Genomic DNA, 18,843 nt, shown 5'->3' on the forward strand with positions numbered 1-18,843 from the left:
GCGAGGAGGCCCTCGAGGTGAGCTGGGGGCCCGGCTCGATGTCGAGTCGCCGCGTCTCGACGCAGACGACCCCCGGGGTTTGATCTTCCACGAAGCTGCTCGTGGTCCACCCTAAACCGCATCCACTGCACGAACCATGGCAGCGGGTACCTGATGCACAAATGGGAAATAAATAAATAAAACTCCAGAAGCGTGCGGCTGTGGTCATCCAGAACAGACCGTACAACTTTCAACGACGCAATGCCACGATCCACAAATGCGAAGGAGACATCACAGCGACGATGGCACTACTCCGCTAGTCATGACCCGGTTATCTGGGCTCGACCACCTGAGTGTGACATTGTAGTTGTTACTCCGCAACTTCAAGAGCAGCTGTACGACAAGCAGAAGCTCCGTGCTCATGGCCACACCCGGCCTCGGCTGTGGCGCTGTATCTGAAGGCCGTGAGCTGGACGTTTGTTGTTGGACTTCATTCTTCTTAGTGCGAAGGGGGAAACGCGAGGTTTCTGAGCGGCAACGTCTGCAACTTCAAACAAGGATGAAAATAAAGACACAAACCGCTCCGTTTGAGTCATTTTTACAAGGTTTGTGTTTACACTCTTTAAAGCGGCTGTTTATGTTGAGACATTGGCAGGAGGAGGCCCCGGAGTGCCAGGCTCAGCCACACACACAAACGCACTGTACACGGGGACACCCAGACACATTCCTGCAGTGCAGTACAACCACGTGTGGCATCAGTGGTGGCGGTGCACGTCGCCTGAGATCCAGCACTGTGGATGCGAGGGTTGATGGATCGCACAAAGATGACTAAAGTCCTTGTGCGTTGAAGTGCAATACCCTGGCTCGCCAGGAGAAGGCGGTATGGCAAGTGGAGGTGATAGCGCGTTGACCCCTCGCGGGCGTGAGCTTATTTTTTCCCCGGGTGCTCCGATTTCCTCCAACGTATAAAAAAAATCGCTGAAAACATTATAAAACCCCATTGTGACAGCAGTACCCTCCTGAAAAAAGCCCTACGACTCTCCTGGATGAATAAGTCATCATTGTTCAACTCAGATCACGGTACGACCCCGTGCTCTCGGTGTGGGGGGGAGGGGTGACACTGCATCGATCCGTCTGTTGACGCCCCTGCAGCCACTGGAAGGCGCTATCATTCACGGTGCAAAGTTACAAGAAAATTGTCGATTTCAGCAATCAAACTCCCCGCGGTTGCCGGCAGGATGGAAGCCGCCCACAACCCGAGTCCACACCCGAAGCATCGAGTCGCGCGACTGGGTTGCGTGCGACTCGCTTGCATGTAGACGTTTATGGCAGTATTAACCAGGGCGGCCCGCCATAGTCGCACCGCGAACCTCTGCAGAAAGCGGCGAGAACGCGCCACCCCAGTGGCAGCGGCCGCCCGCGTGGATGGGAGCCCGCGCCTTCGCGTGCGTTGTTAAATCTATCTGTGCGGCGCTGATGGGTGCACCCCACGGGAGAAACGGGGGAAGCCCCACGTTCAAAGTCTCGGCCGCCTTTGATTGAGATCCTGACGGCGGCAGCTGTGAAGGTTTGCCGCTCAAGCCGAGCGCGCCCGCAGATTCTCGATGTTGGGCGCTCGCGCGGACAAATCTCCACCAAACAAAGGTCGAGTGGCCGCTGCCTTTGAAATGTAAAGCGCTCTCGTCGCGTGATGCGGCCGTCGCCACGTTCCCGTGGCAACACAGCCATCCGCGAGCACACCCAGGGCCACGCTCACCGCGGTGCAGTTGAGCAATTACAGCAGCAGTCATCGTCATCGGCCGTGGTCAATCCACTGCCGGACGAAGGCTTCCCCCAAGGGTTGGTATGTTCTCCCGCTGTTCTGAAGAGTGAGTGACAGTGAATGTGTGTAGCGTTCTCAAAGTGCACCTGGAACGGCACAGGCGCCGTGGTAACGTCACCGTCACATAGTGCCAAATGGCGGATATAGATAGCCTCCAACAACAACTGAGGGGAGAAGGGCGACGCTCACAACAATGAGCGGAGCCCCGGGTGGATAAAATGCAGCAAGTTGGCACAGTAGAGGGCACGGATGGTGCATCTGCCAGTCATCTCAGTCAGTCAACCCATGGCACCTGGGTCTCTCCCGTGACCTGTCGGCGAGCCTTCGACACTTGATGTAGCATCAAAGTGCACCTCGCCTGGCACAGGCGCCGTGGTGAGGCCACCGCCAACTTTGTGGGGGTGGAGTGTACAAAATACCCAGTCAGGTGCTTAGTTTTGGTGGGGCTGATGGTAAGTCCTCACCTCTTAGTGGCAAGCTCCAGGTTCAGCAGCAGCGCCTCCAACTCCTCCTCTGAGTGAGCAGCAATTCCCTGATCGGCATACATAACATGGTTGAGCAATAGGGAGCTATCCCTTGACCGCACCGGGCATCGATCAGCCTCCCATTGTATCTGTACCAGATGGAAATTTCTCCGGTATAACCATTGAAGGCTTCATGAACCACGTGGTCGAAATAGATGTTAAATAATGTGGGAGCCAGAGGACATCCCTGTCGCACCCCAAAGTGAACATGGGATGGCTCCGACTCCCGGCCACGTAGTTTAACCCGGGCCCGCTCGCCATCATGAAGATCCTTAATGATCGTGAGCAGCGGTTTAGGGACTCTGAAAGCACGAAGAACAACCCAGAGCCCAGGCCTACTGATGGTATCATAGGCCTTGACCAGGTCAATAAAGCAGAGATGTAGGTCTTGTTGGAATTCCCTACACCTCTGCTGTAACAGGCGGACAGAAAATATGGCATCTGTGCTTTCCTGAAACCACATTGGGTTTCCGCAAGCCTCTTCTCAGCGCGCCTGGCAAGGCAATCTTGCCAGGCCTTTTCCCGGCACACTGAGGAGTGAGATGCCCCTGTAGTTGTTACAGTCTGTGCGGTCCCCCTTCTCAAAGAGGGGACCAGCAGGGCATCCTTCCAATCATGCGGAACCCGTCCAGTGGTCCAGACAGTTGTTATGATCATGGGACCTCCCTTGCCAGTACCAACATATGAGAATAGGTTTTCCCCTTTTTTCTGGCAACAAAACAGGTGTTAAGATGTTAAAACACCAAACTGAAACCTTTTACAAGGAATCATGTCTGCATTAACCACAATACTTGTGGTCAGAATGGAAACAAAAAACATACTCTGATAATATATGCATTGTCGCTTAAACTGATTGCTCCCCAACAGAACAGCTTTCTTTTGAGCCTAGTCTCAAAACGGTGTTAGACCAGAGGACACCAAAAGGCGTACAGCTATACGCCTTTTGGCGTCCTCTGGTCTAACACCGTTTTGGCGTCCTCTGGTCTGATCTGGCCCATATCTTACAATCACTCCAGACCAGGTGCTAGCATCATGACCAACTCGGGCATTGAAGTGACCCAACAAGACGACTCGATCCCGAGGGGCCACTTGAGCCAGCACCTGCGACAAGAGGTCATAGAAGGCATCTGACTCATCCAGCACCTGTGACAAGAGATCATAGAAGGCATCTGACTCATCGGCCTTGCCTGCATCCCTCCACGGATGTTCGTCTTCGGTGGGGGCATAAGTAACCACGACCACCACTCCTCGCCTCTGGTTGATGGGAAGGCGAGCCCAAAATAGCCTGGGGCTTACAGCTTCCCAAACCTCACCGCCACGCTCCCACGCCTTCATTATTTTGTTGTTTGGCAGTCTCCTGCCACGAGTAGAGGACTGTCCACCCCTCGTGGTGGCAGGAGCCAGAGCCGGTCCACCGGACCTCCGAATACCAGAGATCCAGGCGGTACCGGTCCATCTCCCGACAGAGGAGTGGCAGCCTCTCCTCCGCAGTGAGCATTCGAACATTCCACGTGGCCATCCGTAGTGGCTTTTTGTTGTGTCTGGATGAGCCCCGAGGGTAAGGATTCAGTCTCCTGGATCTGCCAAATATGGTTTGGCCAGGAGACGTCCCCCCGGGGCCTCCGGCAGAAGCTTAATACATTTTTTACATCGTAGTTTAGTGGTAGTTAATTGAAGGTGGAGGGGTTTACCAGCCCCTCGCACCCATCCAGAGCCCCCATTTGGCCGTTGTGGTGGTTACAAACGCCATGAGGGGAAAGGCAATCTAAATTGAACCTCTCCCCACGGCACTGCCCACCACAACGTTGCCGTCTTGCACCACGAGGAGGTAGGGGGTTGTTTTTGCCGGACTACTACCGCGCACACACACGCACACACTCGCACGCACGCTCACGCACGCCGGTGTTGAAACGCGCCGGGTAGATTGGGCACGCACAGAGTCGCCCTGTGTCGCTCGCTCTCTCGCTCGCCACATCGTTCCCTCACGCCGTCATGGAGCACGGCAGCGGCTCGGGTTGCTGAGCGAAGAGCCGCGATTCATTCGCCCGCGGCGCCTAATTGGAGTCGTCTGTGGCAACGCGTCACCGCCTCTTTCACAAATTATTATTTTGTTGGAGTGTTTTTTTCTTCTTTCCGACCCATTTAAATGCTTCCCCGTTTGCTCGGTGCGGTAAACGGCGACGCGTGCCGGGGGGTGGGGGGGTTATGAGAGCGAGAGAGAAGCGGACGTGAGCTGCGGCTCCTCACAATGGCCCGCTCTCTGCACGCCACGTCTCCGTGGACTGAAGCGCGTTGCTGGTTGTGGGATAATCATCCCGCACACACACAGGGACAAAGATAAATATCCCCCGTATGGCCTCAACAGATTTTTGGGGCAAGTGCTGTTAGTGAGCACCTATGAAGGCCGGCACGGCACACGAGGTGGGTGGCCAGCACCACGCCCGGCCACCTTTGTCTCCCTAGTGGCGATATTTAGACACCGCATCAGGGACTCATTTACGGCTGACTCGACCTAGGGAAGACCCAGGACCGATTCAGGTAATCGTCACCGGTATTGGCCGTGAACCGGATTCGAACTTAGGTAGCTGGGTTCGTAGCACAGCGCGCTAACCGCTACACTACCACTCACAGGCACACACACTGGGACACGCAGATTCGCACAACTGCCATTCACCACTGAGTGGTGGTACCATCACCATGGCGCTTGTGTCAGGCGAGGTGTACCTTCAGGCCAAGTCAAGTGTTGAAGGCTCGTAGGCAGGTCATTGGACAGACCGAGGTGCCATGGGTTGGCTGAGATGACTGGTAGATGCACCAGCTGCTGTGTTTTAGACACCCGGCGGTCCGCTGTTATGGATTTACTCTTCAACACACCGGTGTGCTGAAGTAGTAACTAATTGGCACGTTTTGTTTACGTGACAAACCTTACTCATTGGCTGTGTCGAGTGGTGGTGGGTTAACGACACATTTTTTTATATATATTTACGCGATGTAACCCTCAATATCTTTATTATGAACCGCAAAAGTTGGTATTTTACTGATATTTACGAGAGTACACACTATGAATGGTGTTATTATAATGGTGTTATTGTAATAATGGTGTTATTATAATAATGGTGTTATTATAATAATGGTGTTATTGTAATAATGGTGTTATTATAATACTGGTGTTATTGTAATAATGGTGTTATTATAATAATGGTGTTATTGTTTTTTATAAATGTTGGTGGTTTTGCTGGAGAGCCTGAGGCTATTGGTTGAAAACTAATTTCTTTCGAACTGCTCTTTGTGTTTAGATTGTTGTCCTTTACCCGCGCCTCCAATTATCATGGTTGGCTGCGTATGGTGCGAAAGAAGTTCAACGTATTTACACACATTGAGGAATCATTCAACTTGCACCGTCATTCCGGATCGCATCGTTAAAGCTCGTGAAGGCGTCACAACTCAGTGGCCGTTAACACCTCCATACATACGTAGTGGGCTCCCAGGACACGGTAGAGGCAGCACTATTTATTAAACAAAGGGTCACACTGGAAGGGGTAGCGGCCCCTTCACCCGTATACACTCAGGGATAACCCCAGGCTATCTAGCCTAAGCCCTAGGCTCCCAGACACAGATCTCGGCACCCCACCAACCAGACCGGCCCTTAAAAGGACTCCGGCTCTGGGGCCGCACCACTGGCTTGCCGTGCCGGCCCTGAAAAGGACAGCGGTCACAGGAGTCCCAGGGTCTATCCTAGCCGGCCTTCCTTCTTCACTGGCTTTTCATTCTTGGCCCCAACACACTGCCCCGAGCTCTCTGGCTCCCCACTCTTTATACCCATACCCCACTGAGGGTGGAGCCATAGCGGACGTGGTTGTAGCCACCAAGGTGTGGTTGTGCCTCACCTTCCCACACCGTGTTTCTTTCACATAACACCCCTACACATAGAGGACGACAGAGTTTGGGGAGGAATTTGGCAACTGGCTCCAGCGCCTGGCTGCCGCTGCCTTCCCGCTCCTCGTCTGTGGTTCCTCCTCCTGGCGCCTGTGGGAGTTGTCCCTCTCTAGGGAGGCGAGCGAGTAGCGGACGCTGCGGCGTTCGAGGCTCACGATGTTGTTGTTAACTCTCGGGATGGAGCGGTGGGAAACACGACCTGTTGCACGCAACTCTACTCTTCCGCTCCGCTTCTCTGGGTCACTTTAACAAGCAGGAGCAATTCACTCAGGACTCATTAACAAAAATATACATATATATAATTCTCATCAGGCCCCACGGTGTAAACAAGCGCAGCCTCCAACTCTCATCGTCCCCACTGTCCCACTACCGGCCTCTCTGTTTGAGTGCTGTGAAGAAGTCCCATTGTTCAAAAACATTGCATATTGTACATGTTTTAATTTTAAGGCTGCACACCGTGTTATTGATGCATGCATTGAGTGTTATGTTTGTGCTCCACCACCACCAACGCAGCAGCAATAGATGTCATGTGGTCGACCGAGTCAGCGTGATGGACACAAAATGACGATGAGTAGAGGTCACAAGGCCCCCCCAGGCAGTTCACGGCACGAGTTCACGCGCAGGCGCCAGTAACGACGATAGCCGCCATGAGTGGTCATTCGCGCACACGGAGACACACACGCCGCAAAGACAAAGATCCCCCTGTATAAACAATCTTTGGGAGAATGTAATCAACCAGGTGGGGTGTTGACTGTTGTGTTGGCCGACTCTCTGTGTTGTATTGCATTATATTTCCAAGTTTACTATGTTTGTTTTCTCATTCATTTGTACCTGATGATGGTTGCTTGTGTTGCAATTGTAACGTCGTATTCTATTATTATTCAATTTAATTTCTTTTGACGTGACCTTACCGAAAGAACCAAAGAGTAATCCATCATATAGCCTGAAAAGACTGTCGGAGCACCTATGAAGGTCGGCACGGCTGGGTGGGTGGCCAGCACCGTGTCCGGCCGCCTTTGTCTCCCAAGTGGCGATGTTTACACACCACACTAGGTACTAATTTGAGGCTAAATGGACCTAGGGGAGGCCCATGACGGTGTACCCACTTGGGCGCTCACACAGTGGCGATTGCACTCCTCGCCATCTAAAATGTGCCCTCACCACAGTTTAGCTCTTCTCGGGATGCAGCACATAGCAGCAGTTCCAGACCGCCGCCTTCTCAGCCACAGTGGCCACAATCACCGTGCTCGGCATACAACAGCGGACTGCAAACGGCAAGAGTTGGACCGACAGGGACAGCATATTCTTGGCTGCTGTGGTCTCGGCTGTACCGCTTGCACCGCCTCCTTTCCCCGCCGCCGGATGGTGCTCGAGCTGGCCCTCCTTGCGCTCAGCCCACTGCTGGAATGCCGTTGCTCGGCCTCTCGTGTCTCTGCTGCCCGACAAAGGCGGCCCCACTGAAGCCCACACAGGGGACTCTTCATTCACGAGCCTGGTGGTACGCTGTATACAAATAGACAAAGCGTACTGTCAAAATTATAGAATCACCCGCCCTATTGTGATGCGCATGCCGCTACTCACCGCATTCCGTTTGGCTGTTCTCCACGGTCACTGCTCTCTCCACTGCTAGCTGGATGTTGGGCAGGGGTGCTCATGGCGGGCGAGAGTGTCACTACTGAGTGCACCATCCCCTCATTCAAACACGTGGTCCACCCCACACACACTGCATTGGGATTGAACTCCCACAATATGCCGCGCTCCGCTCTCATCTGTAATTCCAGTATTACACATTTGGGCTTTAATTGCACCACGTAACAGAATAAGCGTGGAGAGATAACTCGCGTTACTTGAATGAAAAACGTATTTCTGTAGCCAACCCCATCCCAACGTCCATAGACACGGAACGGGTCTCTGAGTCTCGTGAAGAGTTGCGCTCACCCGGCCGTTCGTCTCTCCAGGGGCGCGCGTCTAGCGGCGAGCAAATTCTCCACCGGTTTCGACCTCTTGAGTCTCAGCGGCAGAGCTCGGCTCGTGAAACGAATGAAGCTGGGTCTGCAGATGTTACTGGCAAGGGGGATGCGCCATCTAAACGATGGGGGGGGGCTGTCCAACCTCAACAGCCAGGAGGGTTCTGCACGTTTCCCAGAGGTGAATTGCGTCTCTGTAAGGGGCCTCTGAGCGCTGTGCGACGTGATCAACACGCTGCTCTTGAACAGAAGCGTCCTCATTGCAGCTGCCTGTGATTGGACAAGCTCCATCGACGCGTGGAGATCATCCCCCATTTCAAATTGATTTATTTGACAAAATTATAAGATGAGATCCCACATGAGGCAGCACCGCAAGCTGGTTTCTCACAAACTATCCGTGCTGCTGCAGCTGTTCAGTAACCTCCACTCAGACGGAAGACTTTTGCCCGGTAACTCTGATTCCATCCCCGCATGGAGCGAATCCTCACAAAACCGAGTTTTTAAACAGAAATTGCGAGCAGAGTCTTGAAAATGTTAAGCTTTTCCGCCGTGCACACTGACCATTATTCATCATCCTCATCAGCAGTCCATGATCAATCCACGGCTGGACGAAGGTCTCCACCAGCTGTTGCTGCCGCCTCGCGATCATGCGATCCGTAGCCATGACAAGTCGCATAATTTTGCAGCTAATGTGACGATTCAGAGTTGATTGTTGGGCGAGGCCATGGAGTGATGCACCCTCCACCGCCAGACACAGCCAAATGTTTCTGTTAAATTGCCGACGTGCTCATTATGATCATATCAGCCTCATCATCGGCAAATCGAAGAACAATTCCTACAGACAGATTTAGCAGCAGCGGGTGGGACACCCTACAGTAAAAGTCAACCACGAATCGCCGTCGTCGCCTTTACCGTAACGACAGCAGCGCAGCGTGACGCGATCTCAGAGACAGAAAACAAAAACCGTTCTTGGACCGGAATGAGCGACAGGACAAACCTGCAGCGAGCGTCGTCGTCGAAGGTGCGCGCGTTGTTGTTGGTGGTGCTGCGCTGACGCGGACCACAATAAATCGACCCTTGGGCCGTTGGTTTAAATCTGTCCTCGTCAGAGTCGCGTCCGAGCGAACGTGAACGCCACGAGCTCACGGGCACACGCTCATTAAAGCGCGTCCCCCCTCCCCCGTTTGACGAGCGGCGCTGTAGTCACGGTGCGAGTGTATACGAGGCTGGTGCATTGCCACACAGCACCGACCTCTTGGGACTTTTGTATTTTATCGCAATTACATCGCGAATCACGCTGTCTGTGGTACCAGCACATTCATCCACAAGTCAGTCTTGCAGATGACACCACACTCCACCCTTTGGGCGACTCAGTATAGACTCTCCCCTCTGGGTATAGATATGTTGAACTTCTTTCGCACCGTACATAGCCAACCGTGCTAATCGGAGGTGCAGAGGAAGGACAACAAACTAAACGCAAAAAGCAGTTCTCAAGAATTAGTGCATAGCTCCAGTGGCTTCCTAATATCGAAAGAGCGTTCCAGATGGCCGCAGAAGTGCATCTGAAAGCAAGCGATGCAGTGGCCGTCTTTCTTCGATGGATATCCAAAAGCCGCTGCGAGGATGACCGCAGTTCGCCTGACGATGTATGCTCTTTGACGAGATCAGCAAGGTATTTTTGAGTGTATTGAGTGCGACCTTACAATGTATTCGTTTGGCAACCAGAAGCCGATGCAGCTCAGCGAGCACTGGACGAACACGGTGGGATCTTGCAGTACCCGTCACGACCACGTGCCACAGAATGTTGTGCACCCTGCAGCGTGCTATTGTTTTTGTCAAGACGCCCCGGGTTGGCAATGTCATGAATCAAAAGTGGTAGAATGTGTCATAGAGCCCGAATATGAAAATTGCAGGGTCTGGGTGACTCAGTATAGACTCTCTCCTCTGGATGACTCAGTGTAGACTCTCTCCTCTGGGTGACTCAGTGTAGACTCTCCCCTCTGGGTGACTCAGCAGAGACTCTCTCCTCTGGGTGACTCAGCAGAGACTCTCCCCTCTGGGTGACTCAGTAGAGACTCTCTCCTCTGGGTGACTCAGCATAGATTCTCTCCTCTGGGTGACTCAGTGTAGACTCTCTCCTCTGGGTGACTCAGCAGAGACTCTCTGCTCTGGGTGACTCAGTGTAGACTCTCTCCTCTGGGTGACTCAGCAGAGTCTCTCCTCTGGGTGACTCAGCAGAGACTCTCTCCTCTGGGTGACTCAGTGTAGACTCTCTCCTCTGGGTGACTCAGTAGAGACTCTCTCCTCTGGGTGACTCAGAAGAGACTCTCTCCTCTGGGTGACTCAGTAGACTCTCTCCTCTGGATGACTCAGCAGACTCTCTCCTCTGGGTGACTCAGCAGAGACTCTCTCCTCTGGGTGACTCAGCAGAGACTCTGTCTCCTCTGGGTGACTGAGTAGAGACTCTCTCCTCTGGATGACTCAGTATAGACTCTCTCCTCTGGATGACTCAGTATAGACTCTCTCCTCTGGGTGACTCAGCAGAGACTCTCTCCTCTGGGTGACTCAGCAGAGACTCTCTCCTCTGGGTGACTCAGCAGAGACTCTCTCCTCTGAGTGACTCAGCAGAGACTCTCTCCTCTGGGTGACTCAATGTAGACTCTCTCCTCTGGGTGACTCAGCAGAGACTCTGTCTCCTCTGGGTGACTGAGTGTATTCTGCTGCTTGTCCCGGCATCACAAAGGTTGTTCATTTCCACAGAGGGAACCCGACACTGAGTATACAAGGCAGGTGCATTACATCCTGCCGTGCTATGCAGGCGCACTCTCACTCACGTCTACACACAACACAAGAGTCGCCCTGGGCCCCCACTCAGAGGCACAGATCGGGGGGGGGGGCGATGGGGGGTGATCACCTCAATGCCACCCCTCCCCCCGCTGGATCCACCACCGGTGCCTGTGCCAGGCCCGGTCCACACTGCCGCTTCGATGTTCGGTGGTGAACGATCCACGGGGGGGGGGGGGGGGGCGGGGAGGGGAATCCTGGCTCAGGGTAGACAGAATGAGCACGGCTTTGTGGAGAAGTCAATTTGCTTAGCCCACACCATTGGGAATGGGGAATTTCCACCACTGGCTCAGCAGGCCTGCAAACAGGAGTTGAATATCAATGCCTCAGTGCTCATTTAAGCAGGAAACCATTTTTATTTTTACACATAAGCAGTGCCGCAGGGGGAGCGGTGGCGCAGAGGTTAGTCCACTGCACTACGAACCCAGTGGCTTGAGTTTATTTACCAGCTTACATCATTGGAAAGTGATATCTGAACTGGACCTCCCTTAGGTCGACTCAGCCTTAAATGAGTATCCGGCGCAGTGTATAAACATCAGCATGGGGGATTCAAAGCCGGTCGGGCATGGTGCAGGCTACACCGCTCACTCCTGCTCCACCTCCTCCTCCATCACCTCCTCCAGCTTATCCTCCACCTCTTCCACCTCCTCCGCGTGTGCCGTGGACGTGAGGCCACGTTGTGAGCTCATCTCACCCGGCCCGCCACGCCACGTGGGTGTGAAGGTGGCGACGAGAGCCCTTCACATCGCCACAAAGAGCGGGGGATGAGGTGGGGCATGGGGGAGCAACATCCACCTTTGGTCTCACCTGTGTATACTTAAGAGGTTATTTTTTCGTGTGTTAGATCACATAAAAATAAACGTGTCGTTAAACCCGCCACCACCCGACACAGCCAATTAGTAAGGTTTGTCACACCAACTAAACATGCCAATAAGTTACTAGTTCAGCCCACCGGTTTAAAGACGCATTTATATTTACGTGATCTAATCCCCCAAACCCCCCACAAAAAAACCCCTCCAATATGAATATTGGTGTGTGGTAAAGTGTGGGGTAAAGTGTGTGGGGTAAAGTGTGTGTGCTAAAGCATGTGGTAAAGTGTGGGGTAAAGTGTGGGGTAAAGTGTGTGGTAAAGTGTGGGGTAAAGTGTGTGGTAAAGTGTGTGGGGTAAAGTGTGTGTGGTAAAGTATGTGGTAAAGTGTGGGGTAAAGTGTGGGGAGCAATAGTGTAGCAGTTAGTGCGCTGCGCTATGAACCTGGCGACTCGGGTTCGATTCCCACTCACGACCAACACCAGTGACGATTATCTGAACCGGTCCCGGGCCTCCCCTAGTTCGACTCAGCCTCAAATGAGTACCTGGTGCGGTGTGTAAACATTGCCACTGGGGAGACAAAGGCGGCCGGGCGTAGTGCTGGCCAACCACCCCCTCGTGTACCGTTCCGGCCTTCATAGGTGCTCGCTAACAGCACTTGCCCCTACAGTCTGTTAAGGCTATATGGGGGATCTTTGTCTTTGTTTTGTGGTAAAGTGTGTGGTAAAGTGTGTGGTAAAGTGTGGGGTAAAGTGTGGGGTAAAGTGTGTGTGGTAAAGTGTGGGGTAAAGTGTGTGTGGTAAAGTATGTGTGGTTTGCAAATTAGCTGAGCATTTCTGAGGTCCTGGGGGAGGGGAAACCCCTCAGCCAGGAAAACATCGTGGCACAAAGTGGGGATGACCCTGCTGAGACTGCGGTGCCTCAAATATTGGAAGAAGTCACCCCCTGTGAGTGGCTGGGTGAGGTGCCATCTGTTGAGGAAGTACTGAAGGCGATCTGGAGTCTGAGACCAGGAAAGGCAGCGGGCAGAGATGATCTCCCAAGCGAAATGCTGAGGGAGGGTGGCGTTTGTGCACAGACTGCCCTATATGACATCATAACAGTCTGGACCACTGAACGGGTTCCGTAGGATTGGAAGGATGCCCTGGTGGTCCCCCTCTTTAAGAAGGGGGACCGCACAGACTGTAATAACTACAGGGGCATCTCACTCCTCAGTGTGCCGGGAAAGGTCCTGGCAAGGATTATTCAACATCGCCTTGCCAGGCACGCTGAGGAGAGGCTTGCGGAGCCCCAATGCGGTTTCAGGAAAGAGAGGTCCTGCACAGATGCCATACTTTCTGTCCGTCTGCTACAGCAGAGGTGTAGGAATTCCAGCAAGACCTACATCTCTGCTTTATTGACCTGGTCAAGGCCTATGATACCATCAGTAGGCCTGGGTTCTGGGTTGTTCTTCGTGCTTTTGGAGTCCCTGACCCTCTGCTCACAATCATTAAGGACCTTCATGATGGTGAGCGGGCCCGGGTAAAACTACGTGGCCGGGAGTCAGAGCCATTCCCTGTACACCTTGGGGTGCGACAGGTATGTCCTCTGGCTCCCACATTATTTAACATCTATTTTGACCACGTAGTTCGTGAAGCCTTCAATAGCTGTACCGGGGGAATCTCCATTTGGTACAGATATAATGGGAGGCTGATCGATGCCCGGGTGCGGTCAAGGGATGGCTCTCTATTGCTCAACCACGTTATGTATGCCGATGATTTGGTAATAGCTGCTCATTCAGAGGAGGAGTTGGAGACGCTGCTGTTGAGACTGGAGCGTGCCACTAAGAGATGGGGCCTTACCATCAGCCCCACCAAAACTAAGCACCTGCCTGGGTATTTTGTACCATCGGACACTCCACCCCCACAACTCCCAATTGGTGATCGGGCAGTTGTGGAGAGAGTGGAGAGTTTCCCATATCTGGGCAGTGTGCTTATGACCGGCTCCAGTTTAACAGCAGAGGTCTCACTCCGAATCAGTCGAGCGGCAATATCTTTTCATCGGTTGCGTAACGCTGTGTGGAAGCTACCTGGTCTGTCGCTCCGCACTAAGCTTCAGGTCTTCTCGGCCACAGTCATTCCCTCCCTTCTCTACGCTTGCGAAACGTGGACCCCCCTAATGGAACATCTTCGCCGTTTAGAAACATTTAGGCTAGCCTGCCTACGATCCATCCTGGATTTAACCAGGCTGGATTGTGTGAGGAGCTCACAAATCCTTGAAAGATCTGGGCAAGGTCCCATCGGTGAGCTCCTCCGGCAGGCAAGGCTGCGTTGGCTGGGTCATGTAGCCCACATGCCCAGCCACCGCATGCCGAAACAGCTTTTGTTCGGCCGGATCGAGGGGGCTAAACGGGCGCGGCACGAGCTAGAGAAGAGATGGAGTGATGTGGTACAGGAGGACGTGGAGCTGAGTGGACTTGCCCACGACTGGTACCAGCGGTGTCAAGATCGGCCTCTGTGGAGGAGGCTCGTGAAGGACGCTACTGGGCAGTTGGAGGCAGTCGCCCTCCAACAACAATGGAGGGCGGAGGAGCGACGCTCACAACAACAAGCGGAGCGCCCGGTGGCTAAAGCACAGCAGGTTGGCACAGTAGGGGGGCACAGGTGTTGCATCAGCCAGTCATCTTAGTCAGTCAACCCGTGGCACTTGGGTCTGCCCCGTGACCTCCTGCCAGCGGGCGTTCGACACTTCACGTGGCCTCAAGGTGCACATGGCCTGGCACAAGCGTCGTGGTGACGTCACCGCCACTTAGTGGCAAATGGCGGTTGTTGTTGTGGCAAAGTGTGTGGTAAAGTGTGTGTGGTAAAGTGTGCGGTAAAGTGGGTGGTAAAGTGCGTGTGGTAAAGTGTGTGTGGTAAAGTGTGTGGTAAAGTGGGTGGTAAAGTGTGTGTGGTAAAGTGTGTGTGGTAAAGTGCCTAGTAAAGTGCATGGTAAAGTGCGGGGTAAACCGATAGTGTAGCGGTTAGCGCGCTGCGCTATGAACCTGGCGACCCGGGTTCGATTCCCGCTCACGGCCAACACAAGTGACGATTATCTGAACCGGTCCCGAGTCTCCCCTAGATCGACTCAGCCTCAAATGAGTACCTGGTGCGATGTGTGAACATTTCCACTAGGGAGACAAAGGCGGTCGGGCGTGGTGCTGGCCACCTACCCCCTCGTGTACCGTTCCGGCCTTCATAGGTGCTCGCTAACAGCACTTGCCCCTACAGTCTGTTAAGGCTATATTGGGGGATCTTTGTGGTAAAGTGTGTGGTAAAGTGTGTGTGGGAAAGTCTGGGAAAGTGTGGTAAAGTGTGGGTTCGCACACCTCTTCCAAAACGGTCCGGTAACACCTAGGAGGGTCGACGAAGGCCCTTCTGCCTGCAGTGGCGTGAGCGAGCAGTTGCAGGGCTGCCCCTTTCCCTCCTGTACTCACTGCACAGATCATCAATTATCCGGCAGGCTTCGCCGGATAAACACGTCATTATTTAAAATATATCATTTTTGCACATTCTTGAATAACGTTGTTTTTAGGCGTTGTTTATATATATTTTTAGTGTTTTACATTTGTTTACTATGTGAAACTGGCATACACACAATTAGACAAAAGTAAATATCCTCCTGTCAAAATAGTAACTGTATTTATTGTACCGTACTTACCACTCCAGTCTCGAAGACTACATCATGGGGTGATGTACGTAGCACTCCGCTCTTGTTTCAACAACATCATGATGTGTTGATGATCGCCGGACTGGTGCAGCCTTTAGACCGCTGCTCTGGCGAACTTTTCTCCGGATCGCACTGGATATTTTCTGTTTGTATTACTGTAGCTATTTGTCATGAAAAATGTATATATGTGCATTATTTTCATTGTTTACATTGTCGTATTTAGTGCATAATGTACTGTAAAAATATTTAACACTGAAACCAAGCGTAGATATTTTTGTCACGCACACGGCGCCGATCGTCGGACTGGTTACAGCCTTTGAAGCGGTTTTGCCGCTTTCGCCGGATCGGCCCAGAACCGCCAAACAATGTTGGAAGCAGCCGGATAATAATCGATCGATGATCAACTGTACGCACTCTTAATTATTGCCTCCTGACGCTGATTTTGAGCTCGTTCAGACTGAGCTCAGCAATCGCATACGAAAGGCTCTGATCCCACGCACAGCCAATGGTGGCCTCCTGCCCAAAGGGGCACCAAAGCAGCAGTCATTGGTACCCAACTCCTCCTGGCAGTTCCACATTAATATGGCGGGGAGGAGTCTCTCCATTGAGACAGACGCCGGATTGTTGCAAGTGCCGCGCCAGGAGATTGGGAGGTGGCTGGGATGTAACCGGCGACCTTTGGAGTGCGAGTGCAGTGCCATCAGCCCACGACACCGCCACTGTGGCAGCGAACAGCAACGAGCAGCAGCAGCTGCTGCTTGCTCCCTGTTGATGCGCGCGGGGTGTTGCGAGTGTCGCACGCACATCGGCAAGGTCACTTGTGTGCCGGCCGCGTGTCCTCCGTGCCACCGAGCGCGGGAAGTAGTGGCGGTGCTGCTGCTGTTGTTTGGTGCCCCTGCCTGGGATTTGGGTCTCACTCACGCGGACGTGGGTGGGGGGCACTGAAGAGCGAGAGTCGGGGCCCTGGGAGAACGAGCGAGAGAGACGCGGACGTCTGCTGCGTGTTGACCGGCAGGCAGGCTGGTCACCCTTGAGGACCAGATGCCCGTTTCACGTTAAATGCATACAAGACATAACATTGACAACAATGTAGAAGAGAGTTGTGTCGGATACGGCGACCTTAACTCCTGAACGAACCTTGATAGTGCTTTTACACGCGACAAGCCACTTGCATCCCATCTCAACACTTCTGAAAGGGCACCCCCAGTGACAGCTGTCCCTATGTGGCACAGGTGACTCAGAAACTTGGCCTGAAAGCGAGCATTCGTCTGCCAGGTATGGGCAATGATCGCTGCTGTTTGTAATTCTAATCGACTAATTTGATGTTTGCAAACGATCCAAATCTTTGTTGTGATTGTGCAAGTTGTGCAAAACAATGTGACGCAAGTGGATTATCGTGCCAGGGCAAGAAGAATTTGGCTCTGCCCCACGTTGTTTTATTCATTTCACGCCCCTGCCCTCCACTCTGGCTCAATTGATGCCCCCCCACCCGACCCTTGTGAATAAGCCGTAGGGTGATATTGGGGATATTTGGGGTTTGACCTTGACACCTCGCCTGCTATTCACCTTTATGTGATCCTCACCACGGGGTCCATTGTCGCAGGCGTGTGGAACTTTTCGGACTCTGCGATCCGACAAATGCACGAGTGGCATGTGCCGTGACTCATAACACCGTGTAAGAGCTGCAGGTGATATACAATCCATTACATTTGTGCACATCACATGATTAAGATTTATCATTCAAAAGTCAAATTGTTTTCCCGCTCATCTCCTCTTTTGAGCCCTGAGCCGGTGGAGGTTGCACATTCCTATGACTGGGGCGAGTCGATCTATAGCACCACCACAGATCATTTCCCTGCAAAGAGGTGCTTATTTTATCGACCCCTGATGGATTATGAGTCAACCCCTCATCCACACTACAGATCGACTGAGCCTCCCGTCCAGGCGGAGCCGGCGCTGGCTCTGTCCCCCCCCCCCATCCTACCGCACAGACCAAGACGGCACAATGTTGTCGTTCTGCAGTGTTGTTGCACTTGCTGTGAAGTGGGTCGACGTGTCTGTGTTGGCAATAGACTTGTGTGTGTGCGGGCAGTACACGCGCGTGTGTGCGGGGCGTACGTACAGGCGCGTGTGCGGGCAGTACACGCGTGTGAGCGGGCAGTACACGCGTGTGTGTGTGTGTGTGCGGGCAGTACACGCGTGTGTGTGTGTGCGGGGCAGTAGACGCGTGTGAGCGGGCAGCACACGTGTGTGTGTGTGTGCGCGGGCAGTACACGCGTGTGAGCGGGCAGTACACGCGTGTGTGTGTGCGGGGCAGTACACGCGTGTGAGCGGGCAGTACACGCGTGTGTGCGGGGCAGTAGACGCGTGTGAGCGGGCAGTACACGCGTGTGTGTGCGGGCAGTACACGCGTGTGTGCGGGCAGTTCGCGCGCGCGTGTGCGGGCAGTACACGCACTCGCGTTTGAACGGAATACATAGTCCATGCACACCTTAGCGCATCACCCACACGCCTATACAGTACTCACGCACGTGTTTGTACAGTACTCACGTGAGGTCTCACCGCACTGTGACCCGCGGGAATGCGCGTGTACAGTTCGTGTGCATGTGCTGCATTTGTAACGAGGCGCGGGGCGGGGAGGTATGGAGGTGTGGGGAGAGGGGGAGACAGGGGGGAGATGTGGGGAGGAGGAGTGGGTGGGGGGAGAGCGCGATGCGAGTGCGCGCGGAGAGGCATCACTCACGCGCGCGGTCATCATCGACATCGTCAGTCACCTGCCGCCGCCGCCGCCACCACCGCCGCTATTTCAGTCAACAAGTCCCGCGTGGACCACCGTCGTCACCGCCGCTTAGTTGTGACGGGGCTTCCATGCAAACAGCACCATCACGAATCGCCATTGCCAACACTCGCAACAGTTACCACATCACCATCACTGGCGTGGCACCACCGTCAGCCTCCTCCTCCTCACCGCCACTCACGGCTGATCGGTAACGCGCACGCGGTGCCGAGTGAGTGCAGCAGCAGGCGGATTGACGACTCGCAGTGATTGCGGGCAGCTGAGCGGGAAAAAGGTGGTGGGAGGGGGTGGGGAGTGGTGGGGAGGGGGTGGGGGTTGGTGGGGGTGGTGGGGAGGGGGGTGGGAGTGGTGGGGAGGGGGGTGGGAGTGGTGGGGAGGGGGGTGGGAGTGGTGGGGAGGGGGGTGGGAGTGGTGGGGAGGGGGGTGGGGAGTGGTGGGGAGGGGGGTGGGGAGTGGTGGGGAGTGGTGGGGAGGGGGGT

The 18,843-nt window shown here is 53.9% G+C and overlaps 1 protein-coding gene and 1 long non-coding RNA gene across 6 annotated transcripts in view; one reads left to right on the forward strand and one right to left on the reverse strand.

Moving 5' to 3' along the window:
• LOC116952005 (3',5'-cyclic-AMP phosphodiesterase 4C-like) overlaps window positions 1-18,843 on the forward strand; it is a 315,456-nt gene that overhangs the window by 135,267 nt on the left and 161,346 nt on the right. The window lies entirely within an intron of this gene.
• Window positions 5,821-18,656, reverse strand: LOC116952006 (uncharacterized). 4 transcript variants are annotated; one of them, XR_012946880.1, is made up of 3 exons: window positions 15,227-18,656; window positions 11,687-11,810; window positions 5,821-7,764 (listed from the first exon to the last, which is right to left on the reverse strand). It is a non-coding gene; the product is annotated as an uncharacterized LOC116952006 (long non-coding RNA). The 4 variants fall into 4 exon arrangements; XR_012946879.1 differs by having other exon boundaries at window positions 9,226-11,810; XR_004404370.2 differs by lacking the exon at window positions 5,821-7,764 and having other exon boundaries at window positions 11,409-11,810; window positions 15,227-17,249; window positions 18,311-18,656.

Source organism: Petromyzon marinus, chromosome 44 (assembly GCF_048934315.1).
Source record: "Petromyzon marinus isolate PM22_M1 ecotype Great Lakes invasive population chromosome 44, UKy_Petmar_22M1.pri1.0, whole genome shotgun sequence".
NCBI lineage: Eukaryota > Metazoa > Chordata > Hyperoartia > Petromyzontiformes > Petromyzontidae > Petromyzon > Petromyzon marinus.